The sequence below is a fragment of the Heterocephalus glaber genome, unplaced genomic scaffold, assembly GCF_053883595.1.
Source record: "Heterocephalus glaber isolate CG9 unplaced genomic scaffold, H.glaber_assembly_v1.0 deba00000768, whole genome shotgun sequence".
NCBI lineage: Eukaryota > Metazoa > Chordata > Mammalia > Rodentia > Bathyergidae > Heterocephalus > Heterocephalus glaber.
The window spans coordinates 1,401,805-1,422,457 of NW_028258162.1; the positions used below are offsets into that span (position 1 = coordinate 1,401,805).

At 45.0% G+C, this 20,653-nt stretch overlaps 1 protein-coding gene across 8 annotated transcripts in view; it reads left to right on the plus strand.

Annotated features, from left to right (window-relative positions):
• The first annotated feature begins 5,669 nt into the window (after window positions 1-5,669).
• The window catches only part of Pparg (peroxisome proliferator activated receptor gamma), a 122,590-nt gene continuing 107,606 nt past the window's right edge, over window positions 5,670-20,653 (plus strand). For 2 of the 8 annotated variants that reach the window (XR_015449647.1, XM_087207187.1), the window contains exon 1: window positions 5,670-5,778. The gene's annotated coding sequence lies outside the window, so the exon portion shown is untranslated. Of the gene's footprint in view, window positions 5,779-6,239; window positions 6,509-7,969; window positions 8,046-20,653 lie in introns of those variants that run through there. The other 6 variants (XR_015449648.1, XM_087207189.1, XM_087207188.1 and 3 more) reach the window with 5 other exon arrangements.

The following is a 20,653-nucleotide window of genomic DNA, read 5'->3' on the forward strand; positions in this document are numbered from 1 at the left end:
GCCCGGGGGAGGGCACCGATTATACCACACAGACCGTGGCTGAATTAGGCCATGGCTCCTAAGGAGTGCATTAGAATTTCTGATGTTTCCATAATACATTTTCTTTTAGTCTTATAGTACAGGGCCCAGGGTCTATAAATTTACACAGGTGTCCTGAGAAAATTATTCTCCTATACAGAGCCCGGGATTTAGCTCCATGGTTCCACCACCTGCCTCAGAAGTACAAGGTCCTGAGTTCAATCTCTGATACCAAAAAACAAAAACAGAAATGAAACAAAACAAAAAAACCTATTCTCCTTGGGGATTTAGCTCAGTGGTTCCGCCACCTGCCTCAAAAGCACAAGGTCCCAAGTTCAATCCCCAGTACCAAAAAAAAACCCCTATTCTCCTATAGATATCTGGGGTTTGTAGCTATTTCAAAATCTATTCACTAGACTAGTGGTTTTTCACATGGAAGAAAGAAAGAGATAGAGTAGTAGTAGAATGTCCATAGAGATGGATAACTAAAAAGGAAACAGGCAGGTAGAAGCCCTTCAGTTTAGCATTCAACCTGTGTTTTCATCCTAAGAATTGACACACAGAACTCCTTGCTTCCATCCACTTGGTAGGAACACTTGCAGGGACTACCGAGACCCTGACATGGCATTTCCATATGTTATCTCATCAATGAAATGCAGAGCATCTATTGCAGATCCATTTTGTAAGCAAGGAAAGTAACCCCCAGAGAGCTGGATTCTCCTGCTCAAGGCCCCAAGAACAGGACTAAAAGTCAGATCTCTTTGCATTAAAGCAGTACTTAATTAAAACAAAATTCTTCAAAGGAAAAGGCAGAAAGCAAGATAACTTGCCATTTTGAGGTAATCATGGGTATTCTTCTGAACTTCTACTCACTCTGCTTCTTACTTTCTGATGCATAGAGGTTAATTGGCTACTCGAGATAGGTCCACTTTTAGGGGGAGGGGGGAAGAAAATCACAATGATTCTCTTCTTATTTCCTGAAAATCAAAAGTATTTTTGAGTCTGTAAAATGTTTTCAAACCATTAGAAGCTTAAAATTGAAATAATCTAACTCAAAATCATTAAAATCACCATATGGGATTTTCTTGAAATTAAATATCATTACTGGTGGTAAAGCATACGTTTCCCATCACATGCATAAGTCCCTGGGTTCCATCCCCAGCATCACACACACACAAATTCATAGGTGTTTTAAAATTATGAAAAATAATGTTTTAAAAAGTAGATGAGTAAAAATAAAAAGGAGGTATTTCATTCAGATTAAAGAAAAGAATATTGCTGAAGAAATGGCCTTAAAATTATGTTTCTTTCAGTTTTTGCAAATTACATTTAAAAAGCTGTAAGGTGAGGCATTAAGAAAAACAAAATACCAATTTAGCTATATTCTCCATATTCTCTTGATTTTTGTTTATTTTTTTGCAAATAAATGCAAAATTATATTGCTGCTGCTGCTGGTTTTTCCTTTCTTTCTGTTTTTTTTTTGTGTGTGTGTGTGTGTGTGTGTGTATTTGTGCTCAGGATGGAACCCAGGGCCTGCGTGTGCTAGGCAAATGCTCAACCACTGAGCTACATGCCAGCCCTACTTACTGAGTCTTTAATTGAAATGTTCCAAAATTTTTATCTATAGGCAACCACTCAAAACAAAAATAAGTACTGAAGTAGGCAGAAGGATACAATGAAAAGAGCAAGCAATCTGCATTAAGAAGAAAGGGCTACAACCTTAGCTTTGTTATTTAAGAACTGGTAATAATCAATAGACTAGTCATTTGATAAATGAGGAAAAGGATCTTAATAAAATTCAGAGTAAAATGAGGAAGTTGCAGGTAAAATTTCATAGCTGGATTTAAAAATCACATGTGGGGACATGTTAGAGTCATTCAGAAAGTACATGTGTCTGTGGAAGTGCGTGTGTGTGTGCATGTATGCAAGTGTGTGTGTGTTGAACCTATCCAGCATGTTGAACTGGTTATGATTTTTTAAATTAAATTCGGATCTAAATCTCCTGGGAATTTATAGTGTCTAGAGACTGATCAATGATGCCTCAGATGGGCCCTGAGTGCACCTGGCTGCTGTAAAGAGCCATTCCTTTGCACACCTGGGAGCACAGCACTCACTTCCCCAGATGCATCTGCGGTTGGCCTAAATGCCACTATTCATGCCAAGGCCCTGTTTCGGGAACCCTTGGGAAATGATGATTTTTTTGCTCTGATCTTTAACTTCTCCCTTAAAAAGTAACATAACATTATTATTCAACACCTGAGGTCTATGGGGTGAGGCTAGTTTCACTACAGTTGCAATAAAATGGAAAGCAATGCAATTCCTATTACTAGAGCCGTACTTCCTTCCCAATCCAATAAACAAAGCATGGATTATGAACCTGGGAACAAAGTTCTACTCCAGGGAAAAAAGTTAGCATGTCTGTGAATCTCAAAGGAAAAAAACATTGTGCATTCATTGCAAAAGAGAGAGAGAGAGAGAGAGAGAGAGAGAGAGAGAGAGTCAATGCCAGTATTTGGAAGGGATCCCTGCGGTTGGGGAAAGCTGAGTCAGGCTGGAGCCCCATGTGGGCCACACCACTGTGTGTGCCGAGGCAGGGTGGGGACCATGTGCTTGCTGTCATCTCATCCCAGCGCCTAGCAGAGGGCCTGGCACAAGATGAGCACTCAGTAAATGCTTGTGCAATGAAATAATTCTGCAATTGGGACTTAATAACAGTGTTTTCCCAACTTTTACAAATGTGGCCCATGTTAAGATTTCTGTTTTACACCGACTCTAGATCACACACACACGTGCACACACATGACTAAAATTGTGAAGCAACTTTCTTTAACATGGGTGCTACCTTATGATAGCTTGTTTTCTGTTCTGACATCTGACTTCAATTTTAAAGTGAGTTATGACCCACTAACTTGATTAACTCAGTAATGGGTCAAGACCAAGTACTTGAGAGAGTTATATGATTTCATTTTACATTGCTTAACCTCTTATATTTACAGATCTCACTAACCATAGATTAAGTTTTAAAAATCTCAATGTTTTTGATGCAGAAGACTTTAGGAAATATTCAGATCACCTCTAAATTTGCACCATTCATGACTTCACTGTGTGGAATTCCCCTTAGCCAGTGTTGGTGAATTGTGGGAATTTCCCCACCAAAGGCAAATTGGCCCTTACCTCGAATCACATTCAAAATTGAACTCGAAATGGACTGCAGACCTAATGAAAGAGCTTAGCCAATCAAACTCTTAGAAGAATATTTAGGAGCAAATAATTCATGGCTTTGGATTCATCATTGATGATACCAAAAGAGAAAGTGGATGTCATTGAAGCTTAAAAAACAAAACCCTGTGCTTAAAATAATGTCATCCAGAAAGTAAAAAGACAACTTACAGGATGGGAGAAAATATGTGCAAATCATATATCTGATAAGGGACTTGTATGAAGAATATATAACTAACTGTTACAACTCAGTAAGAAAATGGGCAAAGGTTTCAAATAGACTTATCTTCAAAGAAGCCAGGAGAATGGCCAATAGACACATGAAAAATGATCAACATGATTAGTAAGAAAGGAAATGCAAATCAAAACAATGTTATATCGCTTTGTACCCCTGTGGCTGGCTAACATCAGAAAGACACCAATGGGGCCTGGGATTTAGCTCAGCAGTTCTGCTGCCTGCCTCCCAAGCACAAGGTCCTGAGTTTGATCCCTGGTGCCAAAAAAAAGAGACACTAATGCTGTCATGGATGTGGGAAAAGTAGAACCCTCATGTGTCACCAGCGGGAAGATAGAATGGTGCCATTTTACATTTTCACCAACCATGGAGGCTTCTGGGAGTTTACGGCATGGTGTGGTGTGCAAGGCTATAATCCCAGCACTCTGAGAGGCTGAGGTGGGGGGGCTGCAAGTTCACAAATCTGAGCCCCGCCAAGCAACTTAGTGACTTAGCAAGATCCTGTCTCAAAATAGAAAGAAAGAAAAAGAGAGAAAGAGAGAGAGAGAGAAAGAAAGAAAGAAAGAAAGAAAGAAAGAAAGAAAGAAAGAAAGAAAGGAAAGGGAGGGACAGGGAAATCCTGGAGATATAGCCCAGTGCCAAAGCCCTGAGTTCAATCCCCAGTACAACAAAAGCAAAACAACCAAAAACATAGCCATCATGTGATCCAGCAAATCTGCCCCAGGTATAGACCCAAGAGAAATGAAAATATTTACACACATAACCATGCACATGAATGTTGATAGCAGCATTAGTCACAACAGTAAAAAAAATGTTCAGACGGATGAATAAGCAAAATGTAGTGTATTGATACAACGGGGTATGGTTTAGTTACCAAGAGGGAGGAAATGCTGATACCAACCACCACATAGATATTGTGTGATCCCATTGGTAAGAAATGCCCAGAATAGGAAAATGCACAGAGACAGAAATCGGGCTAACAGTTACCTGGGGTCGGGAAAATGGCTGTGTTCATGTGGAGGAAGTTCTCTTTGGAATGAGGAGAATGCGCTAAAATTAGATTATGGCGATGGCCACGCAATGTTGTCAGTAAGCTACCTCTCGCTGCATCGTGTATTTTAAATGGGCAGTATTTAAATTTTATATTGTGCAAATTATATGGCATTAAAGCTGTTTTTTCTTAAGTGGATTAGAATTCTGGAATGAACGAGGGGCAGGAAGCACATAGCTGTTCCGCGTGTCTGGACATCACCGGCCTCAACCTGTCCTGCAAATGGCAGGCAAGGAAACAGAGGTTGCTTGGTTGGCCCAATGGCCTCGCCCCACGGCCTTGCTCCACGGCTCCTAACTTAGTCCGCGTTTGCACTGCAGTGTTCACATTGCTTGTGTGGAGTGGGTCCGTGTGCACCACACATCTCAGTTCTTTGTCATCCCCTCCCTCCTCTCCTTCCCTTCCCCCTCTATCTCTCTTGGTCCTCTGCCCATTTCAGAAAGATCTCTCTCTCCGTTTCCTAGGATCTTTTATTTTATTCTTTGATTTATTTATACTTTGAATTTCTCTTATAAGAGAAACCATGCGATTTTGGAGCTTGGGTGTCTGAATTATTTCACTTGACATTACGGTCTTAGGGTGCACCATTTTCCTACAGATGACTGGAGGGTATCTTTCTTTATGGCTGAGTAGAACTTCTCAGAGGGCAAGGGGGAGGGGGGCGGAAGGTCGTGAAGCCGAGGACCCCGCGCTGGACTTTCTCCCAAGTGATTCTCAAACACTCAGGAAATTGCTTCAAACCACAAATGTGGGCTTTCTGCACGAAGGGAAAGGGGGCGCACCCCCGCCCCATCCTCGCGGTGCCCCGGGCGGGAGGGCGCCCCAGCGAGGCCTTCTCTCTTCGCGGACCGAGCGCCCCCACCAGGCGCCCTGGGTGGGCCTCTGGAGCCCGGTGGGACGGACGGACAGACGGACAGCGCGGGGGCCGAGGTGACGGTCCGAGGCGACGCGGGGGCGGTGCGGGCGCAGATGCTGCGGGGCCGGAGCGAGCTGTGCTCGCGCCTCGCGGTCTCGCCCGGCGCTGTCGAGGGTGCGGCTGTCCGGAGGCGGGGCGGGATCGCCGGGCCGGCCCGGGCCGCTCGCTCCGGTCGCCTCCCAGCGGCGGCCGCGCGCAGCGAGACCCGGCGGGCGGGACGCGGGGCCGGGCCACTGTCGCCGGCGCACTGTCGCCTGCCTGGCCCGCCGAGCGCCGGGACCAGGACTCACCCCGGGACGGCGACGGGGACCGAAGAGACCCGGACCCGCGTGCTGCGAGGTCAGAGTCGAGTGTGCGGATGGAGTGGACCCGGACCGACGGGGGTCCCAGGCGAAAGGCGGCGGGGTTCCGGGCCGGGCACCGTACGAGGCGCGGACTGGAGCCCGAGAGCGGGCTCGGGTTCTGGAGGAGGGGCCGCGTGCCGGCGTCGGGGAGCGGGGCACGCCCGGGATGGGGACCTGCGTGGGCGCCCCGCGAGGTCCGGCCCCTCGTCTCGGGGTCCGGATCCAGGCGGCGGCCGTGCGGGGACAGCGCTGGCCAGCGCCACCGGGGCTGCCCCGAGTGTGCGTCCTGTGTGCGCGCGTGTGCGTCCGGCTCTCAGTGTGTCCGTGTCCGTCTGTCCGTGTGCGTGCGTGGTAGGGGTGCAGGGTGCTGCCTGGTCCCGGTCCGGCTGCGGGGTGCAGCTCCGCCCCCTGCCGCCGCCCCCCGGGGGGCGTATTGCAAAGGTCGCACCGCCGCAGGGGCTCTGCGGTGGGTTAGGGTCAGGACCGGGACGGGCGCGGGACAGGGACTGGACGAGTCCGCAGGAGCCGGCAGGCGCGGGTGGAAGGTGGGCGTGCGTCGCTTTATGTCCCGGTGGTGGGGAGGAGCCTGAGGAGGAGGCAGACCTGGGAGTAGCCAAAGTGCTGCTTTTATATAAGGGCAGCTGGTAGGTAAAGAAGGGGCCTTTACCTCTGCTGGTGACCAGAAGGCTGCGTTTCCAAATTCTCCTTGTATCTCCCAGCCTCAGGTGAGTCGGCTCCCTGTACTCACAGTCTGTTGGAATGTATTGCGAGCTGTTCAAAACTTGCAAGATTCTTACTACTCTACCATTCTAATTTGCAATGTTCCCTTACAATAAAAATGTGATTCACTTGGGTCTGAGGCGAATAATAGGGGAAATCGTGCCAATTATCTCAAGAGGAAAAAAAAGTTAAAGAATAATCATCTGTCATGAAAAAAAAAAAACCTAAAGTTTTCCTTCTTTCAAGATTAGGGATGAAATGGAAAATTACTTTGTGGTAACTCTCATGTGAAAACCAAGAAGAGAAAGTGATGAGCTGAGGAGAGTGGTAGCTGTGGTAGGAAAATTCTGGAGTTTGGAGTACCTGGTTGTAATGCCAAATGTTAGGGATTGTTTTTTAATCATTCATGAAACAAACTGTTAACTGGATCTATTAAGGGAGCAATGCGTAACTGGCTCCTGGACCTGGGCAGGTTGCCGGCTGATCTCAGGTGTCCTGTGGCGGTCGCCTGCCGAGAGCCAAGTGCCGGGCCGCTGAGGGGAAGTCTGCCTGCCTGGAGGAGAAAATCCTGCCTGCAGTAGACACAAGCGCACACACTCTCAGGGCTTCCCAAAGAAGCTTCCACTCTCATGCAAGTTGGACAGATTTAGATGCTTCCTGGTATGTCATAGATGCTAACAATTAGCCTTTGAAATGACATTTCAAAAGATTCTGCCCCGGCTTTAAAGTCATTTAGGGGTGGTATACTTTCAGTCAGGTTCTCCGTGGCATTAATTATGGTACCATACTATTTATTTTAACATTTAAAAACCTTGAAACTTACATCGCGTTAGCGAAAGAGTGAAGCGTGTTATAAACCTATCCATTTTTGTCTTCCTATGTAATTCATGTAATTTTTCGCCTTTATTGCAATTATGTGATATTTGGTATTTAATTTTCTGATGATCACATCTTCAATGAAAAGATCTGAGAATTGACTGTGACCATCTCCTATAAAACCATGGCATTGGTGAAGTATAAGGTTTTGGAGAATTCCAGGCTGAAGACTTTTTAGGTGTTTTCATATTCCTTTATATTTGAAAGAATATATTTTCTTTTTTAAAAAAGTAAAATGCCCACCCGCATCATATTCTTTATTGAACTTGGGTGTTTTGAAACTGTTTGCAATTACTATTTTTAATAATTAAACACAATATTTCCTTCAAAGAGACTCATTTTTTAAAAAATCATTTTTATGTTTTTCAGAACTACTTTGTAAAAATTCTAGATGACCTCTTTTTGAAAATCAAAACATTAATTTCAAAATCCCTGTGACAGTTAAAATATATACAAGAGAAAAACTGTGACTTTAGGAGTATGAAGTAGAAATGGATCCCTGATCCTAAGACTGCCTGTATTTAATCAGTAGGTTAAATAACTACAAACAAATACTTATATTTTCACTTCTCTAACTCTCTCAAAATAAGGATGTTTGACGCATACCCGGTGGAGCTAATTCTGTGTGGAAGCTCTGTAAGAGGCACTGCTGTGAAAACGCAAAATGTTAGTAACATATTTCATTTAGCTTTTCAGATTGTGAAATGGTTATTAATAATAGGAGACTTTCATGAAGTGGAGAAACTATGTTAAGATAATGTTTTCCAAATGTTGCATGTATCCTGGGCCATTTTGTTCCCTCTCCCATAGATCTATACAAGCCCAGGGCATATGGCACAAAATGTTGATCACTCTGATTTGAACATGTCTTTCTGTTGAATTTATTGTCATTTAAACTTGGAAATACGCTATGTGTCCTAAGGTGTGACAAATATACCGGAAGAAGTTTTTGCTTTCATAGGATTCCACTAAGTAAATATTCAGTGTAGAGGATTTTTGTTAAAATCATCAGTCAAAAACTTGATTGAAGTCACTAGATTATAAACGTAAACATGTTAACACTACGTTGTTAAATTGAACTTCTAACATGCTTTTCTTACTTTTTGTGGTAAATTTCTCCATTATCTATTTCTTAATTCTCTTAATGCCTAAAAGGAGCATAAAGGACAGCAATGATTGCTTACAAAAGTCTTTTGAAATTGGTCTAATTTGATTCCACCAAAACCGAGCAAGTCAGTGAATATCCATCTCCAAAACATAGATAGCTCCTTACCACAGAACATATCATACTGCAGTTAGTTTCATAGCATATGTATGAGATCAAAACTAATTTTAGGATGTAAAAAATATCTTTATGAGTTTGTTATTTGCTATTTGTATTTTCTCACAGCATAGAGGTAAATTTAAGGGAGTTATTCGCATATATTTTAAGCTATTATTTAGTAAAAATAGCAAGTCTTAATTTTTCTTTATCATAATTAGTTTCTTGGAAAGAAATCTACTCAAATATGATAGGCCAGGCTTGGAAGATATTTATGATAGATGTTAAGATGACATCTAGCACTGAAAAAATATATGCTGAAATTATAATTTTAAGAAATGGGTTTATATGTTCTTAATATTTCTCTTCAACCACAAGTTTTGGGGTGCAATTTATTTTCAGAGCATGAGCTTGGCATTTGCTAGGTCCTGGGTTCAATCCCCAGCACCAGGAGAAAAAAAAAACAAGAACAAAAAGGCATATGTGCATGTCAAAATGTTAACAGTGAGTATCCAGTTCGGAGTGTCAATGTGTACATTGTTTATCTGTAATCACTGTAGCTGGAGCAAGTCACTCATCCTTTCTGACTCTTAGTTTCCTCCTTTAGGGAGGGGAAAAAGTATTGCAGTTATTATTCCTTGCTTTTTTGTTTTTGGTATGATTTTAAGACTTTATCAGCAAACCTGTGTATCTTAAAAGATAAGACCTTGGCTTGAGATTTAATTGAGCTGCTGTTCCAAGAGAACTTCCGTGGCTCTTACAAATGTTACTGGTTCACCCTGTACTAAGTTTGGGATTGTTGTTAAGAATGAAGATTATGTTTGTCAATTCATAAAATGTTTCTGAGAATATTTCATTATTCATCTTGAAGTGATATTTCCTATGACTTTGGACAGAACCATCTAATAATTATGTGTATTCTGTCTTTGTGAGTCCTATATAGCCATGTAGACCCCTCGTGTCAATACTGTGTTCCTAATACATCTGGAAGGCAAGGCTTGTGTGTCTTACTTGATAAGAGCTTTCTTTACATATTATTTTTTCTTCTTGCGGTGCTCGGGATCAAGCTCAGGGCCTCCTTCATGCTAGACAATCACTTTCCTAGCAAGCTGCACTTCAGCCTTCTACTCTTTCCATATTTTTATGGCGCACTTTGAAAATACTTAGTGTGTGCTGTTCGGGGCTGATTTGTTTTACAATGAATGAGGCCTACCATCCTGGTCCTTTGGCTTAGGAGAAAGTTTAGAAGTGGAGTCTAAAAGACTGAATAGTGACTTCTGCTTGCCACTAAAAGTGGTCCCCTTCAACAAGCAGTAGCCAGAAAACAATCTTCTGGGGCTGGAAGAGTTACTATTCCCCCAAGAATGCACCTGTTTATTAAAAGGGAGACGCTGGACGAGCTGTAATGAATCATGCGCCATCCAAGTGACACGCTTTAAAATTCTCCCCGGGACCTAAAAAATACATGGAATTGTGAAGTGACTGCTGCACAGGAAAGGAAGGGACTCAGGCTGAAAGCGGCAAGGGGCCCTTTGGTGGCAGCTGGCAGAGCTGGTCGTAGGGGTGGGGGAGCTTGTGTGCACAGTGTAGGGGCCACACAGTGAGACCCGCAGGCCGGCAGCTCCCTGGAGTGTGGGGCTCCGGATCCCAGACGGGAGCTCAGGAAAAGGCAGGGACTCTGGGCAGTGGGTGAGGAAAGGTGAGGGTCCGGAGTCCTGAGGTCCCCGCTGCGGTGGGGAGTGGCCCGCACCTCACTTCTCTCCTGGCGTCCTCCTGCTCTTCCCTTCAGCTGTTCCAGAGCAGGGCTTTTCTCAACTGCAAAGTTTTTCTGGGACAGAGTGCAATGAATTTCTCTTCCTTACTTCTTCACTTTCTCAGGTACAAAGGAAAGAAATGACCCCGTCCACCCCTGCAACTTGAATCGATTAAAATAGAGATTTTCAACTGTTGGGACTTAAACTGGGTTCCAGAATGGTTGAGTTTAACAGAATTCAGTGTCTGTTTAGGGAACATTTTTATTTCCCCTTTGTTGTTTTTATTTGTAATCATTTTTTATCTTCATTATTTATGTTTTATTTTGATGTAAGGGATTGAACCCAGGACCCGGCACATATTACACACATCATGGAACCACATCTTCAGTGCCCGCTCTTTTGGGGGTGCTAGGGGTGGGACCCAGGACCTTGTGCATGCTAGGCAAACAATCGCTGCTAAGCTACAATGCCAGACCTCTCTTTACATTAAGAAAATAAATTCACTGCTAGGTTAACTACTTGCCTTTTTTTAAAAGCCACTTTAATTTGTGGGCTCATCTAGAATTCTATTATGGGAAGAAGATGTATTGAGACCAATTTTCTGACCTCTGGGGAGAGTTCAGATCAGCGTAAACCTCTCTCAGTGAGAAATCTTCGAGGTTTGCTACAGATAAGGGAAAGGCAGATAGGAGGAGGTAAGAAACAGGGAAATACCCTGAGTGGGAGGGAAACAGATCCTCAACTCCCACAGCCAGCAGGATGTGCAGTTCCTGGTTTCAAAGAATCCCCCGCTCCCGGGTGACATGGTTGGATTCCAGTTAAGGGGCCCCTGCAGGTTCTAAAGTGCCGCACAGCACTTAGACTTGTGGGCCCTGTGGTTACTTCACGAGAGGGTCCTGCTGAGGGAATTCTGCCTTCCTCTTTCATCATGTGTGCTTGAGCAACGCATTTCCTTATGATGAGGGCAGTGGAGACAGAACTGTCAGGCTGCCTGTGTGTGGCGGGGAAGATCTGGGGAGAACTCAAGATGTCCTGGGCATTAGAAGTCTGGGAATCCCTGCTTTTAAAATGCTGTGTTCCTAGCAGGGTTAACACGCTGCATCACTATCAGCAAAATCCCGAAGTTGGATCTTCCTTTCCTGGCTCCCCGTAAACAAGACCTTTCAGGAATAGGAAACAGATTTGGAGTCAGAATTGGGGATTGGAGAGGGAAAAATAAAATTAAGGCGATGCTTGTTCCAGGTCCCCCGAGGCAGGCCCCAAGCAACAGAATATGAGAATAGGCAGGGGGAACACAGTCATCCAGACGGATAGGTTCACCCTTCGGAAAGTCAAGTCAGGGTGTGTAGCTTACTTGAAGCACTGTGGACCGAAGAACACGCGTGTGGAGGCAATAAGTTTTCCCAGGAAATGTTATCGAAGTCGAGACTTAGGAGCTGGTAGGTGGTTCGTGTTATCACATATTTCCTCTTCACTGTCCTTTATTTTTTCAGGACTGCCAGGCCAGTTATCTGATCTCGTGGGGAGTTACCCTGCCAGACTTTTAAAGTTCCTTCTTCATAAACTGAATGAAAGGGGAGGCACTTTTCAGTCACTTCCTGGAGGAGAGTGTGCCAGAGAAGTAGAAATAATGCTCCATTCTTTGGCAGACCTACGGATCATAAAATTATGTTACATATGTTTTTTCCCCCTTTTCTTTTGACTAAAAATAGTTATGGCATGCCAGTCATCTCGTGGGAACAAAAAGATTAGTAGCTACCTCAGAAGCAAGTTGGTTAATTCTGTGCATCAGCTAATTGGTAGTGTCTCGCGCTTAGGTACGAGCCACCCTCTGCCCCATGACTAAGCACCTTGCTTGCTCAAGATTCACTTTTTATACAGTCTTGCTAATGTAAAATTTCAAATATCTTCTCTTCCTAAATATTGTCCTTTTGTGGCACTTGCAAATTACCTGTTTAAATGAGTTTTTGGTGACATATGGAAAAGTACCCATATATATGCTTTCTCTTGGTTTATTTGGTGAATGAGGTTTATAAAAGAGAGAAAAAAACACATGAATGGTACAAATATGAGTGAAGTAGGAGCTTCAGAAATTATTTGCAAATGTCAATATGATACAGAAGAGGGAAGAAAGTACCTAGGCAGGCATTGGGCAATGGGAGATGACAGCATGTTATTCTAAAGGTTTTGGAACTAGTCAGAAACCTGATTTTATTTAAAGGCAATATAATAAATTAATAAACTGTGTGCAACAAGGTTCAAATTTATTGGCCTTAGGACTAGAGCAGTTTAATGTCTGCAAACATATGTTACTAGTTTCTCCAAGAAAGTTCCAACTAGGTATTACTTGGCTCTGTCTTTCGTGGAGCACAGGGCTTAAAAAGTCCTCAATAAATGTTTTTAAAAAGATGAGGAGGCTGGGCCTGGTGGCCCATGCCTGTAACCCCAGCACTCAGGAGGCTGAGGCAGGAGGACCCACCGTGAGTTCAAGGCCATTCTGGACTACAGAAGGAGACCCTGACTCAAAAAAGGGGGCAGGGATGGGAAGGATAGGGAAAGAGTGTAAAGCAGCATAGAGGTCATTTGAGAACTAGAGACAAATGCAGTCTCTGAATGAGAACCCTGCAGCATGGGCTGGGACTGTACTGAGCAACAGGCCAGCAGGCCAGAGGGTTCCTGCAGCCAGCCACGATCAGGTGCAGGACTTTGGTGGGCTCTACCCTCCCTGAGTGAGCTCTGGGCCACGTTTCTCCCCTGCACATCTCTTAGGACCGTCCTATAAGGTCACGGGTGGCCTGGTCATTCGGTTGCTCGGCAGAGCTCAGAGTAGTCCGCTGGCCTGGAGCCACAGGCTCCCGCCTTAGAGCGTCCCTGGCCCAGCCGCCCTCCTTCCTCCCTCTCCCTTCCTTCCTTCTTTCTCTCTTTCACTGTCCTTCCTCTGCCCCTCCCTCCCTCCCTCTTTTTTCTCTCCCTCCTTATCCTCTTTTTTATTCTTTCTCCTTGCCTCTCTCCCTCCCACTCCCTTCTTCTTTTTTCTTTTCCTCTTTCCTTCCTTCCTTTCACTGAGAATTGACCCCAAGGGTGTTCTACCACTGAGCCACATCTCTAGCCCTTCTTAGTTTTTATTTTGAAATTCTTATTATGTTGCTTGGTCTGGCCTCAAACTTGGATCCTCCTGCCTCAGCCTCCCAGAGTGCTGGGATGCCAGGCCTGCAGCACAAGGCCCCATGTCGCCAATTCTTTTTGACTTAGAATGCTGATAGGAACAGAGTCTCCGGGTCTGTGACTGGATGTTATAAGATTATATGATACAGCTGGAGAGGAGTCGTTCATGTTAAACAGATTTATAAGATACTTATTTTAAAAACCTCAGGTTCTGTTTAATTAAGGTAGGAAATACACCTTTCTTAATAGCTGTTGATAATATTTTTTCTTATTCTAAACATCTACTATTCAAGAATGGAGTCTGGGGATGTAGCTCACGGACAGAGTGATTTCCTAGCATGGGAGAGGCCCTTTGAGCTCTAGCACTGCAAAAACAGCACATATACACAGCTCAGCTGACTGCAATTCGGGGACTGACACGATCGTCCCTCCCTCCCATATCTCTGATGTTACTGTGATTTACTTCAGGCTGCCTAAAGAGCATTGGGCAATGGGTTGCATACTCTCATGCTCTGCCCTGCCTGGGACTTTTGCCACAGGGCTGGAAGATCAGGAGAAACTGTGCAGACAGATTTTCATGAAAGCATCGTTAGAAGAGCCCATATTTGGATGGAAATGATCAAATGGATTACGGTGTAATCACTGTGTGGAATACCATACAATTATGAACAGCAATTTTAACTTCTCAAGAAAAAAATTTTTTTTGGTACCGGGGATCAGACTCAGGGCCTTGCGCTTGTAAGCATAAAGAACAGTGGTTGGAGGCAGGTCGGGCTGACCGTCAGCAGCGGCCCCCAGAGCCGGGTGGAAGGTGCGGAGCTTTCCCCAGACCCGAAGATGGGCATTGACTCCATTGTGGCCCTCAGTGAAATTGTCTTCTGCATTGTTCTAGAAATCCCATGGAAGAAAATCAAGTGCTTTTGTTTGGACCCAGGTCACACAGGATATTTTTCTTCTCTCTTTGTTAAAGGGACTTCTTTTGTGAAACTTGTGTCACAAGTCGTGAGTCTTAAGATGCTCTTCATCAAATGTTCTGAGAGCTTTTCAGAAATTTTGTGTTACTGATATTGAATAGTCTTCTCCACTGTCAGCTTTCTGGGTTCCTGTGACTCATCCTTAACAGAGGACAAAGAGAACTGCTAACAAAATTCAGTTTCTGCAGGTGTAGTGGCATACTTCTGTAATCCCAGCACTCAGGAGGCTGAGGCAGGAGGATCACTGAGTTTGAGGCCAACCTGGGCTACACAGAGTTCAAGACCAGCCTGAACTATATAGCGAGATCCTCTCCAAAAAAACCCAACAACAACAACAAAAAAATCAGTTTCTAAATCTTAGAATTTGTCTATAGTTAGAGCAGACTCCATGTGATGTTACCTTAAAGAACAAATCTACTGGAATCAAAGCTTTTGTTTTGCTTTTTCTCCTTTTGTTTTTGTTTAGGAGCTGGAGATTGAACCCTGGGTGTCAACCCCGCCTGTGGGAAGATGTCTGTGCTAGCTATACTCCCAACCTCTGAAGCTTGCTCTCTCTCTCTCTCTCTCTCTCTCTCTCTGGGTTTTAGAGACAGGGTTTCACTATGTATTCCAGATTGGCCTTGAGCTTACTGTGTAGCCTCAAGGATCCTCCTGCCTCAGCTTCCTGAGTGCTGGGATTACAAGTGTGTGCCACCACACCCAGAGTCCAAAACTCTTCTTAAATGAAAATGTCTTTTTCAACAAGTATTATTGGATTTCTGCTTTGTGCCCAGAGCTGCTTAAGAGGAGGACAAAGCAGCAGACAGTCAGACACATTCTGACCAACCCCACTTGGTTTTGGCCCTGCGGCCTTCTAGACTTAGTGTGGGCACATTTCCGGGGCAGAGATGGTGACGCAGGAGGTATCTGGGCCCTGCCCGTGGGAAGGCACTGTGGTGAGGCCCCTGAGGACTCGGCCACCATGTCTGAGTTAGGAAGGAGGAGCCATGGCCTGGATGTTTTTGCCCGATCTCTCACCCTTGCATTCTTTTGGGCCGTGTGGAAGCAGCAGCGCGTCCTCGGGTTAGGCATGGTGCACTTATTAGATGCCTTTCTCCAGCCAGTCACAGCGCATTAACCAGGGAGGCAGGTGCGTGTTTGTTACTAAGCCCTTGCAAGCCTCACAAATCCAAAGGACAGGGGGACTACTCACCTTGCAGAGTATTTGTCTTAAAATGTTCTCATAGTGGATTTATTGACACGGTAAACTATAAAAACAGATTTAACTTATAACTTTATTTACAAAAGATTATTTACGTCTACCCTAACTGTAAAACAAAGTTCATTGAGAATGTTCCATTGAAATAAAACCCTTTTTTTTTCTTGGAAAATAAAGTTGGCTACTTTTTTCTTAAAAGCTTCATAAAAAATTATACATACTTAGAATATAATATGTGAGCAAAAGAAGACTCATGTCCTATTATATTTATTTATTTTTCCTGGTACTAGGAATTGAACCCAGGGCCTTCCCACTGAGCTACATCCCCAGCTCTTTTTATTTAGACGGGGTTTCTCTAAGTTGCCCCTGCTGAGCAGGAACTTTTAATCCTCCTTCCTCAGTCTCCCGAAGTTCTGCCATATCTACTTAAATTACTGTCCTTTGATTAAATTATTATAGATGTCTCCAATTTCCATATTCACAAATTAATGAACTACTTTTTCAGTTTTGTATTTAGATTGACAGAAAAAAAATTGCTCGTTGAGAAATTCTGATCATAAAATTGTGTGTTGGGGGAGAATAAGGAAAACAGGCCTTGAAGCAATTTATACAAAGTTAGAAGGAATTCATCCTTTCATACATACCCTGCCAGGAACGTGGTTTGTACCTCAATGCAAATGAAACCAAAACTTTCAGATTTTGCAGAGTTTGTTTGTTCTGTGCCACAAACTCCACGTTTATTGACTGACCACATCCTTTTTCTTATTTTTTAAAATTTTTGTTTGTATTAGTTCATGTTTGCAGTACATAACGATCCCATGCCTCGTGGGGAGTCGGTCCACGTACATCATGACACATCTTCATTCTATTTTTCCCCTCTCCTTCCCTTTCCTCCATCTCTAGGTCCTTTTCCATTTGCGAAAGATCTCTCTTCCTGTTTCCTACGCTCTTTTACTTTGCTCTTTCATTGATTTAGACTTTGGGTTTCTCATGAAACCATGTGATCCTCAAGCTTGCAGTCTGATTTATTTTACTGAACACTGTGGTGTCGGGGTGCACCCGCTTTTTAGCACTGTGCGTCCTCACGTGGAGTCAGCACCCGTCCTGCTACAAACACAGCTTCCTGCAGGCTGACAAGGAGCCGAAGGCTGGGGTCCCTGAAGCACCTCAGTGGGCCCGTACCTGGCACTGGGCAGCATGTCTCGTGTCTAGCGGTGGGCTCGGGATCCATGCGTGTGTCTCTGCCTGCGGAGCCGTCTTGGAACTAACACACACGCTTGCACGCACGCATGCCACACGCACGCATGCACCCCACAACTAGTTTGTTTCCACTACGAACCTTAAAGCCTCAGGGTGCTCTCCTTGTCACACAGTGTGTAGGAAATGTTTACCGCGCCCAGCACCTTTTGAGTTCAGGATTCATCTGAGCCCAGAAGCTCAGTGAGAAGAGGCGGCTCTGAAAGGTAATTTGTCCTAGATTCTGTATCGCACATCGAATTTGCTGCTTGTTGGCTTTCATGCCCCTTAATTTTTATGGATAAGATCAGTGTGCCAACGAAACTGCCAGCCCCGAGCAGACTGGCGAGTGTGTCGCAGTTCCCGTCCTTCATACCTGTGCATGCCCCGAACACCCCCCTAACTTGCAGCCTGCTTCAGGGACTGTGTGTTACAAACACTTTAGAAAGACTACAGTTCTGCTCGATTTTGAAGACGTGTGTGTTTTTCAGCACCACTTACATGCGACTCAGGGCAGCTATTCTGCATGCTCTTGGCAAGTCCCCTAAACTACTCTTGAAAATGTTAATTTTCATTTTATGTAACATTTTTGGGACACATAATGATGGAATTAATGCCAGAAGAAATCTCCATGTTATTCTAAAGCAGGCAAAATGGGATATGAATGGGAAAAATGTTAATTACAGACTTCGGCCTCCTCTTGGGTCTTTAGTGGTCCTGCTCAGAAGAACAGGTTTTTAATGGCCCAAGGGCCAGAGCCCTGTTTCACTTCTTATCTCCAAGCTTTCAATGGCAACTGTAGCAAATTCTGTTTAGTACTGCGGGCTGGAGAAAGGTTATAAGGGTGCATAGTACAGAATGTTAGTCAGGCTTACTATTTGTGCATAAAATAAAACTGGTTCCCTTTCATGCTTTTTTTGTCATTGTTTGAGGTTCTGGGGATAGAACCCAGGGTTTCTGTACTTAGCTACATCCCCAGCCCTTTTTAATTTATTTCAAGACAGGGCCTCACTAAGTTACCAGTTATTCAGGCTGGAGTGGGACTCCCCATCTCCTGCCTCAGTTTCCCAGAGTGCCAGAATTACAGGCGTGTCCAGCCATTTCACATGAGTCGCAAGTACTATCATGATAATTTAACAGTTCCTCTCCTTTGACAAGGATGAGCTGACTGTACTTAGGAGCTGCTTCAAATCAAAGTACCTGGGAAGAAGCTGATTTGCACAGAAAAGCCGAGCAGATGGATGCGCCGTTGTTTCTAATGAGACCTTGTGACATCCAGGACACCCACTCTTGCTGGTCATCTTTGGTTTCGCTGTCCAGTGAAGGTGGCAGCCTCTGCTCAGGATCAGCACCGGGAGCTTCCACCCTCCCTGCCTTGCCCCTGCCGTCTTCGTCTTCCTCTATTCTTCACGTGCTCAGCGGCTGGGACTCACGGGGACAGTGACAGAGCGAGCGGGAGCAGGGGTGGGGGTGAGGGTGGAAGGGTGGGTGAAGAGGCCCACGTGACCCGCTGTGCAGGGAGGTCCTGAGCTGGAAGGCGGACATCAGAGCTCCCAGCCTCGAGCCTATAAGCCCCACGGCTCCAGAAGGGCCCCTGCTGGGTGGCAAGGGGCCCCACAGCAGCCCGGGTTCACGGGGAGGGAGAGGCCTGCTGCAGAGATGCGGGGGCTGAGCTCGGTGGCAGAGGGAACAGGGGAACCGCCTCAGAGAGAAGCGGGCAATGAGTGAGCTGGGCTTCAAACGTACAGGGATTGCCAGAGAGCTGAAGAAAAGGGCCCAGCTGGAGTACAGAGAAAGGGACCAGCAAGGACTTGCGGAGGGTCCCTTCCTATGAAAGGGAAAGGCAGAGACTGCTGCATGGGGGAAGTGACAGGATATTTGGGGACCACAGAGGGGACGGTCTTGGGCTGTGTGTGGGTGTGTGCGTGTGCTTGTGTGCGTGTGCGTGTGCATGTGCAAGTGCTGGGAGGGGACTCAGGGCCGCGTGATGCTGGGCAAGCCCTCCCCACCCATTCACCCCTGCAGCCCCTGGTTGTGCAGTTTTGAATGGAGCCAGTTACCCTGAGCTGAGCCTTATGCGTTGCAGGCAGGAGTTGAAATGTCCCCAAGTATGCGCAATTATATGTTGATTCAAAAGAAAATAAAAATAGACAAAAAATGTAGTAGATAAATGGTTAATTTTATGTTCTGTGAATTGTGCCTCAAGTAAAAACAAGAATTCCCCGGTTGAGAGAATCAAAGAGGAAGGGAAAAGAATTTCCAGTATACAAAAACAAAGCCTGGAACTGGGCACAGTGGCACACATCTGTGATCCCAGCTATGCAAGAGGCTGAGGCAGGAGGATCCCAAGTACAAGACCAACTGAGGCAATTTAGCAAGACGCTGTGTCAAAATAAAATTTTCAAAAGGCTAGGGATGTGGCCCAGTGGTAGAGCACCCGCCTGGCACGTGCCAGGCCCTGGGTTCCATCCCCAGAGCAAGAAAGAAAGCTAGTCTGGGGGACATTCCAGGGGGCATTTGCAGAGATGGACCAGTTTCAGCTGGTGAAGAGAGGGCTGTGAGAGGTAAGAAATATGGTTGGAAGTGTAGATTTTCGGTCTGATGATAGAGGCCTGGAATGCAGGGGAGAGAGTACGGGTTTATCTCCTATGGAGTGGGGCGACTCAGGGCTTCAGAAGAGCAGCGAGGTGATTGAATCAGAAGATTAACTTGGCAGCCGTGCAGCAAGCACAGTGGAGAAGCTGTTGCAAAATCTGGACCCGACGTGCAGAGGGCTGTAGGAGACCAGGAGGGCAGGGGGAGCCTCCCTGTGAAGCAGAGGGAGATGCAGGTGTGCACTATAGACCAGCGCTGCCCCACGCACTGCCAGCTCCCGACCGGGCACAAGGTCCCGACAGAGTTGAGGCTGAGCATTCACATGCATCAATACAGTGCATGGTTGTGTACTTTATACAAAGAAAGGATATAGCATCTAAAAAAAAAAGGAGATCCAGGCCATGAATTGGAGACCCAGTACTGCTAAGATAGTTTTCTCTAAATTGATCTATAAATGCAATCAAATCCCAAATATAGCCCCACTAGACATTTTAAAATAAAAATAAACTCATTCTAAAATTAAAATGAGCTAGGTCTGGTGGTGCACGTCTCTAATCCCAGCAATTGGGTGGCTGAGGCAGGAAGATCATCCCAAGTTTTAGGCCATCCTGGGCTACATATTGAGTTTAAGTCCAGTGTGGACTACATAGCAAGATCCTATCTCAAATAAAAAACAAAACAAAACAAAAAGTAAAATTAAAAATATCTATCTCCATAGTGGATTGGAAAGACAACTCCCTTCACCCCAGAATTACAGGAGCCCGGGCTAGACAGGGAGCTGAATAGAATACGCTTGTGGTAGGTACAGGGTCAGTGGTCACATTCGGGGTGCCCTCACTGTGTGCCACTGCACTGGGCCTGTGTGCCCAGGTGCCACCCATGGTGAAGTCTTGACCACATAACATGTAAGGTCCCATCCAAGCCAAAGGTGCTGGGACTCCCTCACTGTGTTAATGAAGGGATAGAATGTGTTTCTTCCTGATTGGCTGTTTTAGAACATGGGCATACACTGTTTCATTTGCATCCATCTTTGTAATTCCACTTATGGAAATGTGTATGCAAATTAGATTGTAAAACATATCTTACAATCA